Here is a 21,583-nt window from a genome sequence, read left to right on the forward strand (position 1 = left end):
CCACCAGTTTGCAAATCCCAGCTCAACTGCTAGCTTCTCCTTAAAGCCTTCCTTGATATCCTCAGCTGGAAAAAAAACCAAACAGTTATGTCTTCTCTTCCCCCAGTGATGGCTCACTTAATTCAATGTATCCTCCCCACACGCTGGACTGTAAATTCTTTGTCTGGAGGATTCCTGAATGAGTTGTCTTTTGTATTCTCTCCTGTGCTAGCACTTAGTACACTGCGCTGTTGCTTCAGATCTTTGAGAAGGCAGGCTTACTTATTGAAAAAGAACAAATGCAAATAGGTTTCCTTCAGGAATAATGGGTCAAAGAAGTAGCTAGAGCAGTGGTTCTCAGCATGTGGAACCCAGAATAACATCATCAGTATCAGGATCTGATTCCAAATCTGACTCCAAAGCCTGGGCTTTTCCCTCAGCACCACCCTGCTTCCCTCCACCCAGACTGGGAAATTACAAAGCACCCTCCTTACAAAAGCTGAAATCTACATCTAGTGTGCATGGGATGATAAAACCTAGAAAAACTAAGTGGAAAGGGGAGACACTTTGCAGGTGATGAAAACAGGCATTCCACCTTACCTAAGAATCTTCTCCAAATCGCAATTAAAAGTTTCGTAAAAAACACAAAATGCGTTTGGAAGCTAAAATAGATTTAGTTTGTTTTAAATGCTGATTTCAAATATGTGAACATATCTATGGACCATAAGTGCCTTTTGATATAGGATTTTTCAATTTGTCATTTGAGAATGTGGCTCACGCCATCCTGGGTTTCAATTCAGATGCCTCACAGCATAAATGCGTGTTCAGTTTACCTTTAGCTGGTAAGCTATAATAAAACATCTCACACACCTTTGGAGCAGCAGAAAGACTGAATTATCATTCCTGGTTAATTAATCTTTTAAAGTGAAAGCTACATTTACTTAAGAAAATGTTGTGGAAAGGAAATACTTAGAGCCAAAGCAGCCTTAAATGCTGTTCTTGCTTTTAACTATTTTTAAGTATTTGCCAGATGTCTGCAACTTCTACCCTCGATCAGTAGTATTAAAGTTTGGATGTGTTCACCGTAACAGAACACAATGGTGGTGACATTTTATTGATGGATTTTTTTTTTTTGCCTTGCCTTGCCTTTTTTTTAAGTCCATGCAATGATTCAATGAACGTTTGCATCAGCCATTTTGAAATGTCTGATAGCTTTTCAGCAACTTGCATCACCTGTTGTCAGGCAAAATACTGCTGTGCCTACACAGAAAGGAAGGATTTTAAATCATCATTCATATAATCCAAGTAAAAGGAATCACTTTTTAAATTAATACATTGTTAATACAGAAGTTGTGAAGGGATCACTTGTAACTAAAATACTCAAATAGTTCAGGCAAAGATGTGTGGCGCGGGGGTATCTGGAGCGGTGACTTAGTTTTCCATGTTACTATGCAAAGGTAGAGTACAGACTTTAGAAATCACCCCACTGAGTCATCCTAGGTGTCTTTTTCCTAATTGTTGAGGTAGCTTTGCTGTGAAAGGAACTATTTCAATTACTGTTATATCAAAATAAACATTTAGAAAAAACACAAATAATTTTCAAAAGGGTCAGAACATGCATTTATAGACTATGGAAATCCATCCACTTTAAAACACTATATGCCCAATCATCCCCCATAAGCCCCTATTTGTTTCATCTTGTTTTATTTCATAAGGAAACAATCTGCATTGCTCCCTACAGCTATATATTCAAAGCACAGCCCTTCCTTATGTAAAAACCGAACTCTATGTACTCACTGTTCAGTACTCTTTGTCCAAGAAATGCTATAGAAGAGCTGGCTCGGTTACGGGCTCCCCAGGCTGGGTGCGAGGCACTGACTGGGTGTTTTAATCCTGGGATTGGAATTCAGAGGACTTAGAGGGTTGAGGGTCTTTTCCACGAGCAGGTCAAAGCACAGTTGGGTCTGTTTCCAGAAAAGCTCCTATCTCCCTAAAAGGGAAAATTCCATGCCCAGGGAAGTTCTGGAAGAACATTTTTTCCCTGCCCTTGAATGAACTGGGTCATTGCTGAAGCTGGAGAATATTTTTTAGCATCACTGTGATGAAACTTGAGGGCTGTTTCTGCAGTAGGTGTGACACTTGTTGTTGACGCAGGGGAGGCCCTGGCAGAGGGACCTGGTGAAATGCAGCCGGGCGAGCTGATGAAACCCAGATGAGCGAGCTGTCACTGACTGCCGGGGAAGGGCGGCTTCGCGCACAGCCCGGGCAGGACCTCAGGTTTAGTCGCTAGCCTCTCTGAAAAGTCAAAACTTGCTGCCTGATAAAGTGATTAGGACTGGAGCAACACAATCAGTTCTTGTACCAAGGTTACTGGGCATTTGAAGTACTCAGAGGAAACCTGTGGAGGGGGTGGAGGAGAGGTGAAAATAAGAGTCAGATGTTGTTTATTTAGAACTGGTATCACAGTCGTGCTCTGAAGTTCTCTGAGAAAAGGAGAAGCCACAGCGAGGCAGGATCCAACCTCCTCCCCCTCTCAGCAGTTCTCTTCCCTCCCCCACCCCACCACTCTCTCTCTCTCTCTCTTTCTCTCTCTCTCTCTCTCACACACACACACACACACACACACACACTTTCTTCCTATTTTGATTGTGGTAGTAAGAAAGAAAAGAACAGGAGACCAGAAAGAAATCCATAGAAGACAAATGGGCTCTATTCCTTCAAATTGTCCAAAATTGTTCCTGTTAAGCCAAGCAGATTTTGTAATGTGAGCATTTCTTTTATTGGATTTTGTCCAAATTCAAGAAAGAACATAGAAAATTCAGAACTATCTTTCAGTAACTACTTTGTCTCTCTACAAACATATTTAAATGGGCAATACCTGGAAACAGCTTAAAAGAAACCTCTGGGAGATGGCTAAAATTAGCAGCTCAGAGTGGGTGACTTTGAAAGGGACATAGCTGTAAACATTCACATTATACTGAGTACTATAATCCTGAAAAGCAAATTGTTTAACACTGAACTGTACATTTATCACTATATCTTCATGGAATGAAATTTACACAAGACAAAATATCACCATCTAAAATTATTAAAAATCAAAAAGTATATTGTTGATGTGTTTTATCTTTCCCTTTTACCTTCACAGGAGAAGAAAGATTATTGAAAGCCAAGACATTCTACAATTTCGACTGTTTCCTTAGGAACACATCTATGAAACATGATGGGACACAGACAGGAACAAATCTTTGAGGCTGTGGGTCTCAGCTGGTTTTATTTAAAGCTGGGGTCCTCTTCTCAGTGAAAGGCACTTTCAGGTAAGAGGCGATAACTTTGAGAGTGAAGAGAGGAGGAAGGTGTGATGATAAGGAATAAACAAAGGTTGCCAAACAGCAGTAGATAAAGGCAGAAATGAACAAATGTCCCAACACAATAGAAAAATGGGATGTGCTTATGAAAGAAGAGTTGCCTGGAAGATTTTAAATGGGAAAGAATGAAACTCAGGGAACTGAATTTTGTTCATCACAAACAAACTGAAAGACCAATTTCTCAATTCCAAGCATCCGTTTCCTAGTAAAATAAATCTAAGGAGCAGAAGGATTTTTTTAATTGTTCAAATAATGGAGTTGACTGTATTTGTTTTATTATTCATCTCATTAGCCTGCAGCCATAGAATTTCTGTTTTAATCTCAGGTTTGAGGAAGCAAGGATGGAAGGAAATCAGAAACAGAGACTTTGGAATTAAACTCAATTAGGCCAGGACACTTCTGAATTTTCTATTTTTTTCAAAGGGATGGATGGAGGGAGTAAGGTGTTGAAGAGAAAAGGGAAGGCATATATTTGTACCCCTAAGCGCTTCAAAAAATGCATGAGTTTGTGAAAATCTAAATGTAAGACTCCTTTCTTTCAGTGTTTTTCAATCTAGGTATAAGGTCTATAAAATTATTTATGAGACTCTGAAGTTAAAATATATTTGCAAAAATAATTTTTAAAATACAGTTTCACCAGAACTGATATAACTAAGAGGGACTTTACCAAAAGTATGAAAGTTGTTTTGGAATTTGGAATTCATTTCCCACAGGCTATCAATATTATAAATGGTAGTTAGGTTTGCAGAAACACCTCACAGAAGTATTTAACCCATCAAGTTCCTAAAGTTGTGCATTTCAGCCACTTAATACCACAAATATGAAAAACAAATTAAAATTCAAGTTCTCAGGGGCCTCGACTGTAAACTTTTTCGTTTCTATTCCCACCTTCTGGCGTTCCAGGCACCATGGGAAGGGTCTGGCTACCCCTTCCCCAGGCCCAAGCCGAGTACTATCATGGTAAGGAACTCCCATGAGAAATTCAACTGTTCCTCAAAAAAAAAAAAAAAAAAAAAAAAAATCCAAGTGCTCATTCTCTTTAACTAAGGATGAATCTAGGCCCTGAAAAAACTATCCAAACTTGCAAGATAAAATTCCATCACAGATTATCCCACTGCTTCCATTTCATTTTTAAAACAGCTACAAAAAGAATTACAACTCTCAGAACTGGAACAAAATTCCAATTTTCATAAATATGCGTGTTCAGTCCTAGGTGCCATTTCATAAGTAAATTAGTTGCACAACACATGGGAATTTAAATTTTAAAAAATATTTGCATATGTTGTATATACTAAGTATGTTATAAAAGTGTTAAGTACTTTCTTTTCTGAGCATAAGGACAATACATACTAAAAACTCTAATTAATAATTTTTTTTTTAAATTTTAAATCTCCCACCCAGAAATAACACTATTAACATTTTGGTGTATTATTTTCTACTTCTTTTTCCCCCTTTTGTGCATGTTCATACACATACAATGAGACATATTCAATTTGGATCACTATTATCCACAGTCTTCTTTTTTGTTCTGTTTTTTACTTAAAATGAGCCTGTCAGTAAGAATCTTTCAGGAAAGCCTGCACATTATTCTATTACATGAGTGTGACATGCTTTATTTAGCTAGTGTCTTATTGTTAGATATTTGGGTTGCTTACATATTTTTGCTTTTATTAATAATGATGTGATAACATACTTCTATATAAATCTTTAGGGGCATTTCTCTTTTCTAAGCACAGGCTCTGAAAAGTGGCATTAGTGGGTCAAAAGGTATGATTCTTTTTTTAAGGTTTTGAAACATATTGCCAAATAAAACTCTAGAAGTTGTACTGAGTTATGTTTCCACTAGCAGGTATAAGTCTGCCCATCTCACTGAAGAACTCACTGGCAATGAGGACTAGCATTTTAAATGTTTTGCCAGTCAGAGAAACAAAAATGGTATCTCATTTTAATGTACATTTTTTTTATTACTGATTAGGTTAAATTTTGTTTTCTAAGTTCACTGGCTTTCTGTATTTTTTCTTTTATGAACTGTCTTTTTTTTGGTCAACTTTGCTATTCAAATGTTTTCCTTTTGCATATATAAAACACTTCATATTAATTTGTTGCAAATATGCTCTATCTTCCAATTTGTGGTTTGTTTTATTTTATTTGTTAAGTTTTGGTAAACAGAAGTTATACATTTTTAGTTAATAAAACCTACTTCTCTTTTTCTTATGGTCACATCCTATGCTTAGAAAGCCTTCTCCACCCACGTACAAAACCACTATCCTATACAGCTCCAAGGCACAGGAGAGAGTAAAGGTGGTTTCAAAGCAAATCCTTTTACCTCTTTTTTATGATTCTGTCTGTGCTAACGTACTTGATCAGTTGTGCCTTTTACCTAAACCCAAGTATCTAAGATTCCCAGTTTCCCTGCTGCTTTAGAGACTCTACCTTTTACAACTAAGAGGTTGACACACACACACATACACACATATACAGCTATTACAGGTATAATAGGACTTTGGTTTGAAGATTCTGGATTTTTTCCCCATTAAAATTATAGTAAAACGGCAGGGAGCTGATGTAGCTCAAGTGGTTGAGCACTTGCTTTCCATGTATAAGGCCCCGGGTTCGATCTCCGGTACCTCCTAAACAAACAAACAAACAAACAAACAAAAAAAACAACCAACTCTCATTGGGGAGCAGATGTAGCTCAGTTGTTGAGCACCTCCTTCCCATGTACAAGGCCCTGGGCTCAATCCCTGGTACCTTCTAAAAAAAAATTATAATAAAATGGGAAGTGGGACTTCCAGCTATGACTGAGTGAGGGGGCTAGAAAATCCTCCCCCCAAAAAGCAACTATAGAGAAGTGGATGTGGCTCAAGCGATTGGGCTCCCATCTACCATATAGGAGGTCCAGGGTTCGATACCTGGGGCCTTCTGGTGAAGGCAAGCTGGCTCCGGTGGCAAGTCCACCTGAGCGGAGAGCTGACCCATGCAGAGTGCTGCCCTGCACAGGAGTGCTGCCCCACACAGGAGTGCTGGTCCACACAGAGAGCTGGCACAGCAAGATGATGCAACAAAATGAGACACAGAGGAGAGACAATAAGATGCAGCAGACCAGGGAGCTGAGGTGGCGCAAGAGAATGAGTATCTCTCTCCCACTCTGGAAGGTTCCAGGATTGGTTCCCAGAGCTGCCCAATGAGAATACAAGCATACAGAAAAGCACACTGCGAGTGGACACAAGGAGCAGATGGGGGCGGAGGGGGAATAAATAAATAAATCTTTTAAAATAAAGATAAATAAATAAAATTGGACAATTTTCAAAAACAGGAATTTACCAAAGACGTCTAATAATTTGAGAAGCATTGGTCAAGAAGCTGCTCAACTTGCTGTCTCAGCCTGGGCTGTTCCCATTCCCCCATCCACTGTTCACACTAAGGTTCTGCCAGAGTGTTTTGTAGAAAGTATAAGCTGATCCTAAAATTTACATTGACATGTAACGGAACTAGAAAAGCCAAAGCAATTTTTTAAAAGAACAAATCTAGAGGACTTACACTACCTAATTTTAAAACTTATATAAAGCCACAGTAATCGAGACATTGTGGTATTGGCAAACTATCATATGGGTGGATAGTCATATAGATAGATCAAAATTGGGAGTACAGAAACAAATCCTTACATTTATATCAGTTGACTTTTTTTTATTCCCCCCTTTGTGGCTTTTTGTGTGCTGTCTGCTCTCTGTGTCCATTCGCTGTGTGTTCTTCTGTGTCTATATTTATTTATTTTTATTTCCCCTCCCCCCTTGCAGCTTGCTTGCTATCTGCTCTCTGTGTCCTTTTGCTACGCACTCTTCTATGTTTTTGCTTGTCTTGCTTTTTTGTTGCGTCACCTTGCTGAGTCAGCTCTCTGCAGTGCCTGCAGGCTGGTCTGCAGCTTGCAGGCAAAACTGCCTTCACAAGGAGGCCCTGGGACGCGAACACAGGGCTTCCCATATGGTAGATGGGAGCCCAACTGATTGAGCCACAGCCGCTTCCCTATATCAGTTGATTTTTGACAAAGGTGCCAAGACAATTCAATGAAGGAAAGAACTGTCTTTTCAATAAATGATGCTTGAACAATTGGATATCCATATGCAAAAAAAAAAAATTTTTTTTGAACTTTTAACTCTAACCTCATACCATACTAGTTTGCAAAAGGGCTGCTGATGTAAAGTACCAGAATTGTGTTGGCTTTTATAAAGGGTATTTATTTGGGGTAAAAGTTTACATTTCCAAGGCTGTGAAAAGCCCATCTCAAGTCATCATAAGAGATGCTTTCTCACCAAAGCTAGCTATCACATATTGAAGCAAGATGGCCGGAGATCTCTGCCAAGGTTTCAGCCTTCCCCTCTGGCTTCCTCTCTCAGCCTCAGCTGCCCTGCTTTCTTCCCGATTTCAGCTGTAAGCTGGCATAGGGTTTGTCACTTTCTGGTCCTCCTATATCAGTCTGCTAGTTCTGCTTTCTTCCCAAGTTCAGCTGTAAGCTATCAGACAAATGGTTCATTTCTTCCTGGGGCCTCAGCTCTTTGAGCCTCTACCGTCTGTCACATGACAGGATCAAAAGTGGCAGAGCTCTCCCTTCCTGTGTCAGCCTGAGTGAGTGTCCATGTATATTATACCCAGCAAGGGGGCAGGGACTCAATCTGAGTCAACCTTACCCATGTAGTCCAATAAAAAGCCCTATAGCAATCAAGTAATCTAATCAAAGCCCCTCAATTGAATTTAATGCAATCAAAGGGTATCACACTCAGAGCAATAGATTAATTTACAAATATAATCTTTCTCTTTTTGGGATTCATAAAATAATCTCAAACTGCCACAACACCCAAAAGCCAACTTTGAATGAATCATAGACCTACATGTAAGTGCTACAATTATAAAACTTGTAGAAGAAAACATAGAAGAAAATCTTCATGAGCTTGGGTTAGGCAAAGAGTTCTTTTTTTATTTTTTTATTTTATTTTTATTTTTTTATTTCTCTGACCCTCCCCGCCCCCACAGTTGTCTGCTCTCTGAGTCCATTCACTGTGTGTTCTTCTGTGACCACTTCTATTCTTATCAGTGGCACCGGGAATCTGCATTTCTTTCTGTTGCGTCATCTTATTGTGTCAGCTCTCCATGTGTGTGGAGCCATTCTTGGGCAGGTTGCACTTTCTTTCGGGCTGGGCGGCCCTCCTTACAGGGCACACTCCTTGTGCGTGGGGCTCCCCTACACGGGGGACACCCTTGCGTGGCACAGCACTCCTTGCGCGTATCAGCACTGCACATGGGCCAGCTCCACACGGGTCAGGAGGCCCTAGGTTTGAACCGCAGACCTCCCATGTGATAGGGGGACGCCCTATCCATTGGGCCAAGTCCGCTTCCCAAGAGTTCTTATATATGACACCAAAAGCATAATCCTTAAAAATATTCATTGAGAAATTGGATTTCATTAAAATTTAAAACTTATGTGCATCAAAGGACATCATTACATACCACAGACTGGAAAAAAATATTTGTAGATCATACATCTATTAAAGAACTTATATCTAGAATATATAAAGAACTCTTGCAACTAAATAACAACAACAACAAAAACCTAAATTTAAAAATGGGCAAAGGATTTGAATAAACTTTTTTTAAAAACATTTATTTATTTATTTCTCTCCCCTCCCCGCCCCACCCTGGTTGTCTGTTCTCTGTGTCTATTTGCTGCATCTTCTTCTTTGTCTGCTTCTGTTGTTGACAGCGGCACGGGAATCTGTGTTTCTTTTTGTCACATCATCTTGTGTCATCTCTCTGTGTGTGCAGCACCATTCCTGGGCAGGATGCACTTTCTTTTGCGCTGGGTGGCTCTCCTTATGGGGCGCACTCCTTGCACGTGGGGCTCCCCTACACGGGGGACACCCCTGCCTGGCAGGGCACTCCTTGCGCATGTCAGCACTGCACATGGGCCAGCTCCACACAGGTCAAGGAGGCCTGGGGTTTGTACCTTGGACCTCCCATGTGGTAGACAGATGCCCTAACCACTGGGCCAAGTCCGCTGCCCTGAATAGACTTTTCATCAAAGAAAATACACAAATAGCTAAGAAGCACATGATACATGCTCAACATCATTAGTCATTAGGGAAATGAAGATTAAAACAATGAGATACTACTACATATTCACTAGAATGACTATAATAAAAAATACAGACAATGCCAAGTATTGGTGAGGTTGTGAAGAAACTGCAACTCTTGTATATTGCTGGTAGAAAGGTAAAGTGATATAGCCACTTTGGAAAAGTACTTGGCAATTTCTGAAAAAGTTGAACATAAACTTACCATAATAACCATTAAATTTCACTCCTAGAAATCTACCCATTGGAATTGAAAATATATGTCCAAACAAAAATGTTTGCCCAAAATGGGAAATAGTCCAAATATCCATCAACCAGTGAATAGTTAAACAAATTGTGGTACATCCATTCATATACAATGAAATACTATTCAGTAATAAAAAGAAAAGAACTACTGAAACATACCACAACCTGAGTGAACCTCAAAAACATTGTGCTAAGTGGAAGAAACCAGAAGCAAAAGGGTCCATATTTAATTATTCCTTTTTATGAAATATCCAAAAAAGGCAAACTTATTGAGACAGAAAGTAGATCAGCAGTTTCCTAGACTAGTGTGGTAGAAGGGATTAACTGCAAATGGACATGAGTGAACTTTTTGGGATGACTGAAATGTTCTAAAACTGGATTGTGGTAATGGTTGCACAACTCTATAAATTTACTAAAAATTAATTGTACACTAACAATGGGCAAACTTTATTTCATGTAAATTATACCTCAATAAAGCACTTAAAAAATCGAATAAAATAGTTAGTGGACTCCTTTCCTAACTTGCCCAACAGTAGGATTATTTTGTGACCTTTATTTTTGAGTCGCTTTTAAAAGCATAGAACCTACATGGTAAACCTGCGACTTTGAATGATTACTCCTGATTTCAGTTCCCATGAGCTCAAGAAGCAGATTCCTAGTGAATAAATCCTCCTGAACATGATATCCCTCATGACAGAATCCAGAGAGCCAAAAGTCTAGGACAAGAATTATCACCAGTTGCCTCATGTAACACTTGCTTGCTTGACAGTGTTATTATGCTGTTCCCTTATATAACAAGACAGCACACAAGCCTGCCCTCTGATCAATGCAGAGGTGGCAGGGAAAACTATCTATCTGAAAAATCAGAAGCAAAAGTGTAAACTCCTTGCATGGAGAAAAATTTCACAAAGGAGTTTTCCTCCAACTCACAGCTTTCTTGAAGCACAGTCTACCCCAGTTGCTCTTTCTCCTTTTCTTGAATTCCAGCCGTCCTGACCAAGCTTCATGCAGTTATGTTCCTTGCTTGGGATAAAAGATTTACACAGCTGCGTTCGAGGATCAGTGCGGCCAATTCCGCAAACTCCCCTCTGCTGCCCTCATGAGAGGACTTGTAACTACAACCTTCTATCTCTATCTCTATCTCCACAGCCCTCCCCTTCATAAACTGTTCAAATCGTTTCTTTGGGAACAAAAGAACTTTATTCAGGGTTAAAACCTATTGTCCAGACCTGCAAATGTGGCTGATTGTGATGTAACATCATCACCAACAGTTAATGTTGCTGTGCGTTACAAGAGCACTTCACCCTCATTTAATTTACGAACATTGTTTTTGAGTCCACTTTTTTCTGTCCAATGCACCGCACCCATCAGTCACATGACTTCAGGAAGAGCCTACCAACCTCCTCTTTACAGGTCTACCACCATCACCACTCCCAAGCACCACCACCGCCAGCTGAGACAGTCCAGCAAAAAGGCCAATCTTCTAAAGATTGACCTAGCTTGTTGTTCTCTAGTTTGTAATTCTTCTGTGATCCTCCCCTGCTAACAGAAGAAAGCCAAAACAATTTAGTCTGACATTCCTGAGTCCTCAAAGTGATGTACACACACAGCATGGAGTTCGGAGGAATGGACAGGTCCTGTTTCCGGATTACACTGATATTTTGTAGGTGGGCTGCAGGCCTTGTGTTCAAGCATTCATCCTGCCTCATCGTATCTGTTGTCAGTCACACCTTCACCTTACTCGATTTGTAACATGTAGGGATCAGAGCTTAATCAATGGCATAGATTGTCAATGGTAAATGTTGTTAGTGCCTCAGAGACTTCTCAGAATGTATTTCATAATGGCACTAAATTGGACTGTCAAGGAGTTCATTACCAGGAAAACATATCTTGGTCTCTGGGTAAAACTGCTTTCGCTGAACTCTGCTGTTCACTTCTACTCCACCCAGGCAATCTCTTCTCTTTTCCCAAAAGACTCTATATTAAACTTCTCCCATGTGTCTTTGTTTACACCATAGCTTGTACTGCCTTCAGAGTTCTGGCAGCCCCCATTCCAGCATTTGTACCCCTCACCCCTCTGAACTCATGAACTCGTAGTTCATTTGATTGGACACTTTGAGTACCCTGAATTCTTAATCAGTGTTGGTGATGGTGGGAGTTTTTCAGAGAATACTGGGTGGGAAGATGGTGTAAGGCTGAGCTCACCTCTTCTCTGAAAATCCTTTCTAGGCAAGAGGAAGGAAGCACGGTAGCCTTCACCAAATACACTTTGATTACTTCCTCTGCTTAATGATAGCACATGGATAAATAAAATTTTCTCAACTAGAAAAATCCTAGAGGGCTTGAAACCTGTCTTACCATTTCTTTGTGATTTCTGTGAAGATTAACATAACACTGTGCCTATAACAGGTACTTGTGTCAATACGCCTTATCTAAATACATCTATCCAGTTTTATCAAAGATACTTCTTGGATCTTTTTTTCTCTCACTGCATTTCCATTTCCACTAGAAAAAGAATAGAGAATCTCCTCTTTTCCAAAAGAACTAGAACTGCAAGGGCCTTCATGATTATCTAATTCAACTTCACATTTTACCCATATTACAGATTCAAACCCAGGCAAAGATTCAGAAATAATCAGAGATCTGGCAGGAGCAGTAAATGGAGAAGAATTCTGCTACATACTGAAAATTGCACAATTAATATAGATAAAGTTCTGTTGAGAATTATTTTATTACTGATGAGTTCATCATTTGTGCCAGCATGTTTTACCATTCATTGTTTGGTTAGCCCCTTTGACTGCAGATGAAATGCCTCCTGCCCTACAAGTACCACAGATTTCCCCATTTTAATTTTTCCCCATATAGTAAAGCTGAAATACTAGAACAAAACAGCTTTCAGTTTTTATCACAAACATAGCAACCTATTACTTTGCTTCACTAAAGTTTTGAAAGCAAATATCAACATCAGCTTCCTAATTCTTTTGTTTCCTCTCTCTTCAACCAGTCTGAAAGCTTTATGAGAAGTGTTTTACTCACCCTTGTATCTCTAGCAATTACTACAGGGCCCCCTCAGCGCTGGCTCAAATCATATTCCTTGAGTGAGTGGATGGATGGATCTTAGCTCCACAGTCTTCTCACAGCAGTATATTCCTCATTCCCTTTCAAAAAACTAACTTCCGAAATGGCACTGATTAAGGTGGAATGTAAACCCAGTCATGACTATTCTGAGGAGCTGTAGCAAGAGCCGCACCAGCTGAAGGAAGAGTGAAATGTTTGAGGTGTAATTTCCTAGGCCTTGTCTTTCAATTCCATTTTCTCCTCCATTTCAGTATTCTCTCTTCCTTTACCATCCAGGGGGTGTGGGGTGTCTTATGAGTAAAAATGTAGTGATGGAAACAAAACACGTAGTGCAGGATATTTTCGTCTCACTTTATTTGAAGTTTACATTGACCTATAAAGTAATTAGTTTTGAACCTCACTATGAATCCAAATCACCTAGGATTCTTGATCAGACGTAGATTTTATAAGCCCCTTCCAAATGACTCTAATTGGCTGGGTCCAAGTGCAGGACCACTAATCTTGCACCCAAGTGCAAGTAGCCAGATGAACCACATGGTAAGCCACACATCCCTAAGACATTTATGGACATTATTTACCTTTGATCAGATTATTTAATTTGTTTCAGCCCAGAATTTTTCCAGTCTGATTTAGGTTGGAGTAGAAAAGTCTGTGATAAATTTATGCACTCAATGGCTGTAGAAACTTAATGCTGTAACTTTGGAGAACTTGCCATTTAAAAGAAAATGGGGAAGCAGCTGTGGCTCAAGCAACTGGGCTCCCATCTACTATATGTGAGGTCCAGAGTTCAATTCCTGGGGCTTCCTGGTGAAGGCGAGCTGGCCCTCATGGAGAACTGGTCTGCAGAGGAGTGCTGGCCTTTACCGGAGTGCTGGCCCACGCAACAAGCTGGCCCAAGCAGAAAGCTGGCACAGCAAGATGACTCAACAAAAAGAGACAAAAGGAGAGACAATAAGAGATGCAGCAGACCAGGGAGCTGAGGTGGCACAAGAGATTGAGTGCCTCTCTCCCACTCCAGAAGTTCCTAGGATTGGAGCTTGGTGCCGCCTAAAGAGAAGACAAGCAGGCACAGAAAAATGCACAGTGAATGGACACAGAGAACAGTCAACGAGGGGGGGATAAATAAATAAATCTTTTTTAAAAAAAGAGAATGTCCAAAGATGGCAAATGTTTACCTCAAAAAAAAAAAACTTAAAGGGTGTATTTTTAGGCATCACCATTATTGATAAAAATTGGGGCTTTGGGACAAGGGACAATAAGAAGACACCCGCTTTAATATGTAAATGTATTCTTATACTATTTGAAGAAGGAAGGTAAGTCAGCTACCCAGTCAGAGGAGTCTGTTTTCCTTAGGTTTGTTTATGCGAAGCTATTTCAAGTGTAGGCTTAATAATCTATCATCATGTCTTAGCCCACTGGTGTGAATTATGTATATAATTATTAAGTTCAACCCATTTTTATTGAGCACACCTACCCCTAGATATTTTGTCAGGGTGCCAAGGGAGGGACGGGGGGGTCACTGCTGAGGGCAGGGAGGGGAGTGGGGCAAAGGAGGCTTCACAGAAGTGGCATCTGAGGGGAGTTTTGAAGGTAGAGTAGGAGCTTTGGGGAGGATGAGGTGGTATCTGCGGAAGAACATTCTGGTTAAAGCAACAGCATGAGTAAGGGGATAAGTAAAAGGGTGGTTTATTTAAGAGAACGGCAAAAGTAGGTTGGTATAGCAGCAAGACAGCAGCGAGCAGGCAGGTGCGGCCTCTGGGGCAAGCCACCTGCGCGGTCACAAAAGGCCCTGTGCTTGGGAGCGTGCTCTGCTGGGTTTAATGCTCTGCTGTCACTGCCTTGGAATTCTTGATAATTTTTTCACAAGGCCCCACATTTTCACTTTACACTGCACTTTGAGAATTATGGAGTCAGACCTGGGAGCAGATGTGATATATACTTCAGCAGAAAATAGGTAAGTATGCGATTATGGGCAAGAGAAATACAGTATTTTAGGAGGGGAATTCATGTAAAAATTGACATTGGTCCCAGAAATCTTTAGGATAGCTTTCTCCAACCATAGAATTCAGCAACCAATAATTTTCCCCCTAGTTAGATCTTTTTAATCATCCAGACAAACATGAATGTACCATAGGAAACATTGACTGACAGTGGGAAATTTCTTTCATCTTAATTAAAAAACATCAAATTTTGTTACTCTTCCAGTGATGATTCCTCTCTGAAAATCTTTTGTGTCCCCTCTCCTGCCAGGATTAATAAAGGCTTCTAGGAATTCCTATAGTTGAGTTTTTCATATTCTTTTCAGATAAATTCCTAGAAGTGAAATTGCTAGGTCAAACAGAAAGTGCATTTTTAATTTTTAGAGATGTTAAATTGTCCTTCAAAGACTTACACCAATATACATTCCTCTCAACAATACATGAGATGCCAGATTTGAAACACCCTTGCCAATACAATGCAGTATCAGAATTTTTTATTTACCAATTTGAGAGTGGAAATAGCATTATTAGTACTCATTTATTATTTAATTACATTTCTGTTATTAAAAAGAGGTCAAGCACCTTTTCATACATTCAAAAGTCATTTGAATTATTTTTGTCTATGAACTGTCTGTTCATGTTCTTTGCCCAACTTTCTGATGATGAATGGTCTTTTCTTTATTGATTTGTAAGAACACCTTAAATGTTAAGGATTGTAGTTCCTTGGCCTTAATATATTTATAAGTTTGTCACATGCATCTTTAGTTTATTTAAGGTATTTTCCATGAAGAAAATCTCAATTTGTTTGTAGACAAATGTATCAATCTGTTTATTTCAAGGTTCTAAATTTATCATTTTCAGAAAGCCCTTCCTACTCCAGATATACCAACATTCTTCTGAATTCACTTCTTGTACTTTTATGGTTTCACTTTTTAATATATATTATTTAAATCTCTGATACACTTGGATCTTATTTTGGTGTAATGCATGAGTTAAGGAAACTTTCCCAATTGTCTCAATACCTAATTATTCAAAATCAGATTTTCCCTACTGATTCAAAATGCCACTTTCATTATAATTAAAATTCCCGTCTATTTCAGGTCTCTTTTACAGTTCTGTATTCTGTTCATTGATCTGCTATCCATGTGCTAATGTGAAGCCATTTTAGTACTCATGGCTTGATAACCTACTTTAATATCTGATAGTGCATGACCTTTCTCATTATTCTTGTTTTTCATCTTATCTAGGTCCCCCCAAAATCCTGTTGGTGACACAATTAGATCTGAATTTCAAAAAGATCATTCTGGCTCTGGTGTAAAGACCAAGAGTGGGTGTGGGGAGACCAGCAAGAAATTCTATTGCTGGAGTTGACATGGGAGATGAGGGTAACTTGAACCAGCGTGGCGGCAGTGGAGATTGAGAGAAAACAGGATCCAGCGATACAGAGGAGTAAATGTTGGCAAGACTTGGTGATGAACGTGACTGGGTAGGTTAGGAGGGGGAGGTGGTGTTCTAGTCTTGCCGGAAGCAGCCCTAGGATTTAGTCCAATTCTGTAAAGGCCTTGGTCTACATCCCAGGAGGCAGGGTTAGTTTTGGAGTTGCTCTGGAAATTAGCATCCGCTTGGGGAAAAAAGCATGGAACTCTTCTCTTAAGAAATATCAGGGGTTCAGACAAAACACCCCAAAATGAATTGTCTCCCCCTCTCCTGCCCTATGTCAGGAATACCAAACCAGCTTCATTCAACAGGCTGTGGGATGTACCCATGACCTCAAAACTTACGGTTCTAAGTGGCAGTTGTGTTTTCTGGACATTCTGCCACATCATATTTTGGGCCTGGAGAGCCAGCTTGTGGTTAGCGAAGAAAAAATACAATATTTTCCAAGTTGTCTTATGGAAGAATGAGTCTTGACCTCCCCTCACCACTGGGACAAGTTATGATCATGTGATTATGTTTATAAGTCATATTAGCTCTCTGAGATCTAGGTATTACAGAGTAAGCAACACACTTTCTCACCCCAAACAATGCAAAATATTTTGGGAAACAAACTGTGTAGCCTGCATCTCCGGAAATCCCCTCCCAAGCGGCTAACCACAAAGGGAGGAAACATAACAGGGTGAAACCAAATGTTTATAGTCAAAAGTTAGAGTCCATGTTATTTCATTCTGTACTAGGTAATTGCACTGCAGATGTGCACTCAGGAATGGAAGAGCAGAGTGTGTCAGCTTTCTTTGTCTTAGTTTTTACTCTGTTTTCTAGGGAAGTCTTACTCTGAAATGTCTTTTGAAGCAAATAAGTCTGGAGCTTTTTTTTCTTTTAGGTTTTATTTTTTATTTATTTCTCTCCCATCCCCTCCCCCCTCCCCCCCAAGTTGTCTGCTCTCTGTGTCCATTCGCTGTGTGTTCTTCTGTGTCTGCTTATATTCCTGTCAGCAGCACCCGGTATCTGTGTCTCATTTTTGTTGCATCATCTTGTTGTGTCAGCTCTCCGTGTGTGCAGTGCATTCCTGGGCAGGCTGCACTTTTTTCGCACTGGGGGGCTCTCCTTACAGGGCACACTCCTTGCACGTGGGGCTCCCCTATATGGGGTACACCCCTGTGTGGCAGGGCACTCCTTGCGCGCATCAGCACTGCGCGTGGGCCAGCTCATCACATGGGTCAGGAGGCCCTGGGTTTGAACCTTGGACCTCCCATGTGGTAGGCAGACGCTCTATCCGTTGGGCCAAATCCACTTCCCTGAAGCATTTTTAAAGAGAAATTGTTTAAAACTCAAATGACAGCTAAAATTAGAGTTATCATATGTGCCATATGGCCAATAGAGATGTGAAAATATGGTCGACATCATGGGTCATCAGGGAAATACAAATCAAACCACAATAAGAGACCACTTCACTTCCACTAGGATGGCTACTATTAAAAATAAATAAATACACACAAAAAAATAAATGAAAATAAGTGTTGGTGGGGATGAAGAAAAATAGGAACCCTCAGGCATTTTTGGTGGGAATATAAAATGGTGCAGTCTTTGGCAGTTTCTCAGAAAAGTGAACACTGAATTACTATATGGCCCAACAATCCCTTCTAGGTATTTACCCAAAAGAATTGAAAGTGGGTACTCGGACAGATATCTGTACATAAATTCCCATAATAGCATTATTTACAACAGCCAAAAGGTAGAAGCAACCCAAGTGTTCATCAATGGATGAATGGATACATAAAATGTGGTATATACATACAATGGTATATTTTTCAGCTACAAAAAGGAATGAAATTCTGATACATGCCACAGCATAGATGAACTCTGAAGACATCATGCTGAGTGAATAAGCCAGACAGAAAAGGACAAATATTCTGTGATCTTACTTTTATGAAATAACTAGAATATGAAAATTCAGAGAGACAGAAAGTAGATTACAGGGTACTGAGGGAGGGAGAAGGGGTTAATGCTTAATGGGTACAAAGTCTTGTTTGGGTTGATGGGAAAGTTTTTATAATGGATGGTGGTGATGGTAGCACAATATTGTGAGTGTAATTAATGCCGCTGAATTGTACACATAAAAATGGTTAAAATAGGACACACAACACAGTGGGGGAAAATGAAATACTGGATCTGGAGGAACAAATGCTAGATATCCGGTGCAAACAGTTTCTGTCATACTTCCTGGCCTTTTCTCAAGCAGTATCCACACGGAGTTTACAAGCACTTGTCAAAATGTTAGCTATCATTTAAGGCCAAAACAAATGTCACCTCCTCTAGGAAGTCTTCTGGGATTTCCCTCAGTCTCTGACACCACAGCTATGGATTGCTAGAGCAGCTGCTTAACTGCTAACAATGATACAGCACACTCCTGATTTTCCATGAAGTCTCCTATATCTCCTATGATCAGAGGATTTTTGTGTGTGTGCTGAAGGCAGTTTCCCCAAATTTGTCCTCTCCTTCTCATTCTCACCAATGAGACTATAGTACTGAAAATAACTTTGTGGCCTCTTCCTTTTAATTCAGAAGAACTCAACTGCTTTTGCAATTCAGAGCGGGGATAACAGAAGTGAATTTTAGAAATGTGCCAGGCATCGTGCTCTCAAAGTGGGGTCTGTATTTCACGTGATTGTGCAGGACAGTGTTACCTCCTTTCTTCATTTCTTGCTTTCAAATTGTGTCCCTTTGGCCAAACAAAAACAAGAAAGGGTTCTAAAGCTGAGCCATAGTTACCTCTTAAGACCCCCCACCTCCAACTGGTAAAAGCTTGACACTTGAAATTGGATTAACTTTTAGCCAAGGGCTTTCATTCCCCTCTCTTCTTAGAAGGAGCGGAAAACTTATGCTTTCCATCACAACTTACATAATACGGAAAGAGAGAGATTGAGAAGGAGGGAGAACAGAGAAGGAAAGAAATAGAAGAACAAGAATTTTTGTTGGTTTATTTTCTCTAAAAACATAACTATAGCCCAATGGAAAAAGCCACTGGCCAAAAGACATACTTTCAAACTCAAAGCTCAATCATTTATTAGCTGTGTAACTTAGGTAAATTGTTTAATCTGTATCCAGCTGCAAGTTTTTAAATATTCATTAATTTTTATGATAAATGGCACCATATCAGTAACCATGAAAACATCTATTAACTACTATTCAGGGACTGGACTTAATCCAAAGGTAACATTAACAGTGATGTCTGGCCAATATCACCTGCAAAACAAGATGTTATCTATGTAATAAAGAATTTGACCTTGCCCAAAGATAGGTCTGGTTTTTCTCCCTTGGCTTCGGGGAGATAATCTGTCATAACTGGCAGGAATTGGGATGGAGGTTGGCCATGGCAGATTTTAGATCAAACATGTGATTTAGGGTGGGGGTTTTGGGTTAGTCGATCTGGAGGCTGAGATTAACCACATGGGCACTTAATCAATCAACCATGACTCAGTAAAGAAGTCCCAATAAAAACTTTGAACACGGAGGCTCAGGTGAATTTCATGGTTGGCAGTACGCCATGCATGTTGCCACACATCAGTTCTGGGAAAGTCAGGGCATTCATGACTCCAAAGGAAGAGGACAATGGAAGCTTCATGTTTTCTATCTTTCCTGTCTCTGTCCTATGTGTTTTTTCCATGTGGGGGACAACAATAGCTAAAGGGTATGGGGTTTCTTTTCAGGTGATAGAAGTGATCTAAAATTGACTGTGATGATAGTCACAAATATCTGTGAATATACTAAAAACCAATGGATTGTATACTTTAAATGGGTGAACTGTATGGAATATGAATTATATCTCAATAAGGCTGTTTTTCAAAAAATCAAAATTGACAAACCACTGGAATATTAAGTCACCAGAATTAGGCAGTATCCATTGAAGAGCTCTGAAGACAGTTGGAGATGAGTTATCAAACATATGTCACAAATGACCACTGAGCTAGAGGGCCGTCAGGCTGTCAATACTAGTTCTATGCAAATAATAATAATAATAATAATTGTTCCAGAGGACACCCTGGAAGAAGAGTAAGTGTTAGGTCCACACTTGGTAGAATCTGTCACTAAGTGTGGGAACAACTAAATGTATGAATAAACAGCCCATATATCGAATAGCAGCATGGATTCCAGAAAAAGAAAACCATAATTGATTAATATGGTATAAATAAGTGGATTCATTTATACTGATAAAATCCTTTTGCAAAGTTCCACACAAAAGAAATTTTTCTAACCACAGAGCCAGGATATAATTAAAGTGGGGCAAAGGTTCAGGCATTGGCTCAGTGAGAGGAAATGAAGGGTAGGAATAAGGAGGGAAGTAATAGTTCTTTCAACATCATTGTTTTCCATGACATGAACTATGTATGATCTTTAAAATCTGTTAATTTGTAGATATAGCAAGATTGGGAAAATATCAAGTTAAGAAGGATAAATGCAACAGGATGTTAAGTTTATCATCCTGAGGCCCCTAAAATAGACACCACATTCCAAAGAGGTACAAAACACCTAAAGGCAGGTTTTCCAAAGCAGATGGCAGAAAAATCGTTATTAGACTCTTAAATCCTTTATCAGGGAATAAAATGGTCAAGTGTTGGAGATTAGGAGTTTTGAGAGAGAACTGGAGGGTGCTTAGAATCTCCTACTGCCATGGAGGGATGTGGAGAGTGCAAAGACTGCCTCTCAACTCAAGTTCAGAGAAAAGGGTTTCAACAGAATAGCTCAGATGACTTAATATGTATCCTCTGTAGACTAGGGCCATCCTGTACTCATGCCTGACTCCTGCCTACAAATTGTAATGGACAAGAAGCAGGTTGTCTAGCTCCTGCTATAGTGGCAAGGAGAGACAAGGTAAGTATGTTGGATGAGTATGTGAGTATGTTGTCCAGAGTTTGCTGGGATAAAGTTTCCTGTAGATCAGAAGAGCCTCAAGTTAAGGCATCATCTTAGGTCTTGTCCAAGTTGGCTGCCTTGAAGCACAACCACATCTCAGTAAGGTGATTTGCCAGGGCTGAAAAAGGAGTAAATGGCCATCTAGAACATTTCCTTTGTCTAGGAAATTACCGATGAGAAGTCCTGGTGACGGGGGCAGAGTCTTTGAAGAAGAGCCTATGAATATGGCCACCAGAGAGTTAGTGCTAAACATTCACGAAGTCCCCAGGTAACATGACAGTATCAATCAGGTAAGAACTTCCTCGTTCCCCTTACCTCTTCTTCCTTCCTGCAGTTCATGCCCATAGGACTAGAAATTACACTTGTTCAGGTAAGGAGGAAAGTGTACAAGGGCGAGGTGGAATAAAACAGAAGGCTCCTCCCTGGCCTCTCCCCCACTGCAGGCGTCTCACCTAAACTG

General features: G+C 39.9%; 1 protein-coding gene across 3 annotated transcripts in view; it reads right to left on the reverse strand.

The window, feature by feature from the left end:
- Positions 1-2,344, reverse strand: part of ALPK2 (alpha kinase 2) — a 146,160-nt gene extending 143,816 nt beyond the window's left edge. For 2 of the 3 annotated variants that reach the window (XM_058277802.2, XM_058277803.2), the window contains exon 1: positions 1,777-2,342. The gene's annotated coding sequence lies outside the window, so the exon portion shown is untranslated. Of the gene's footprint in view, positions 1-1,776 lie in introns of all 3 variants that reach the window. The other variant, XM_058277804.2, reaches the window with a different exon arrangement.
- Between the last annotated feature and the right edge of the window lie 19,239 nt (positions 2,345-21,583).

The sequence above is a fragment of the Dasypus novemcinctus genome, chromosome 16 (genome assembly GCF_030445035.2).
Source record: "Dasypus novemcinctus isolate mDasNov1 chromosome 16, mDasNov1.1.hap2, whole genome shotgun sequence".
NCBI lineage: Eukaryota > Metazoa > Chordata > Mammalia > Cingulata > Dasypodidae > Dasypus > Dasypus novemcinctus.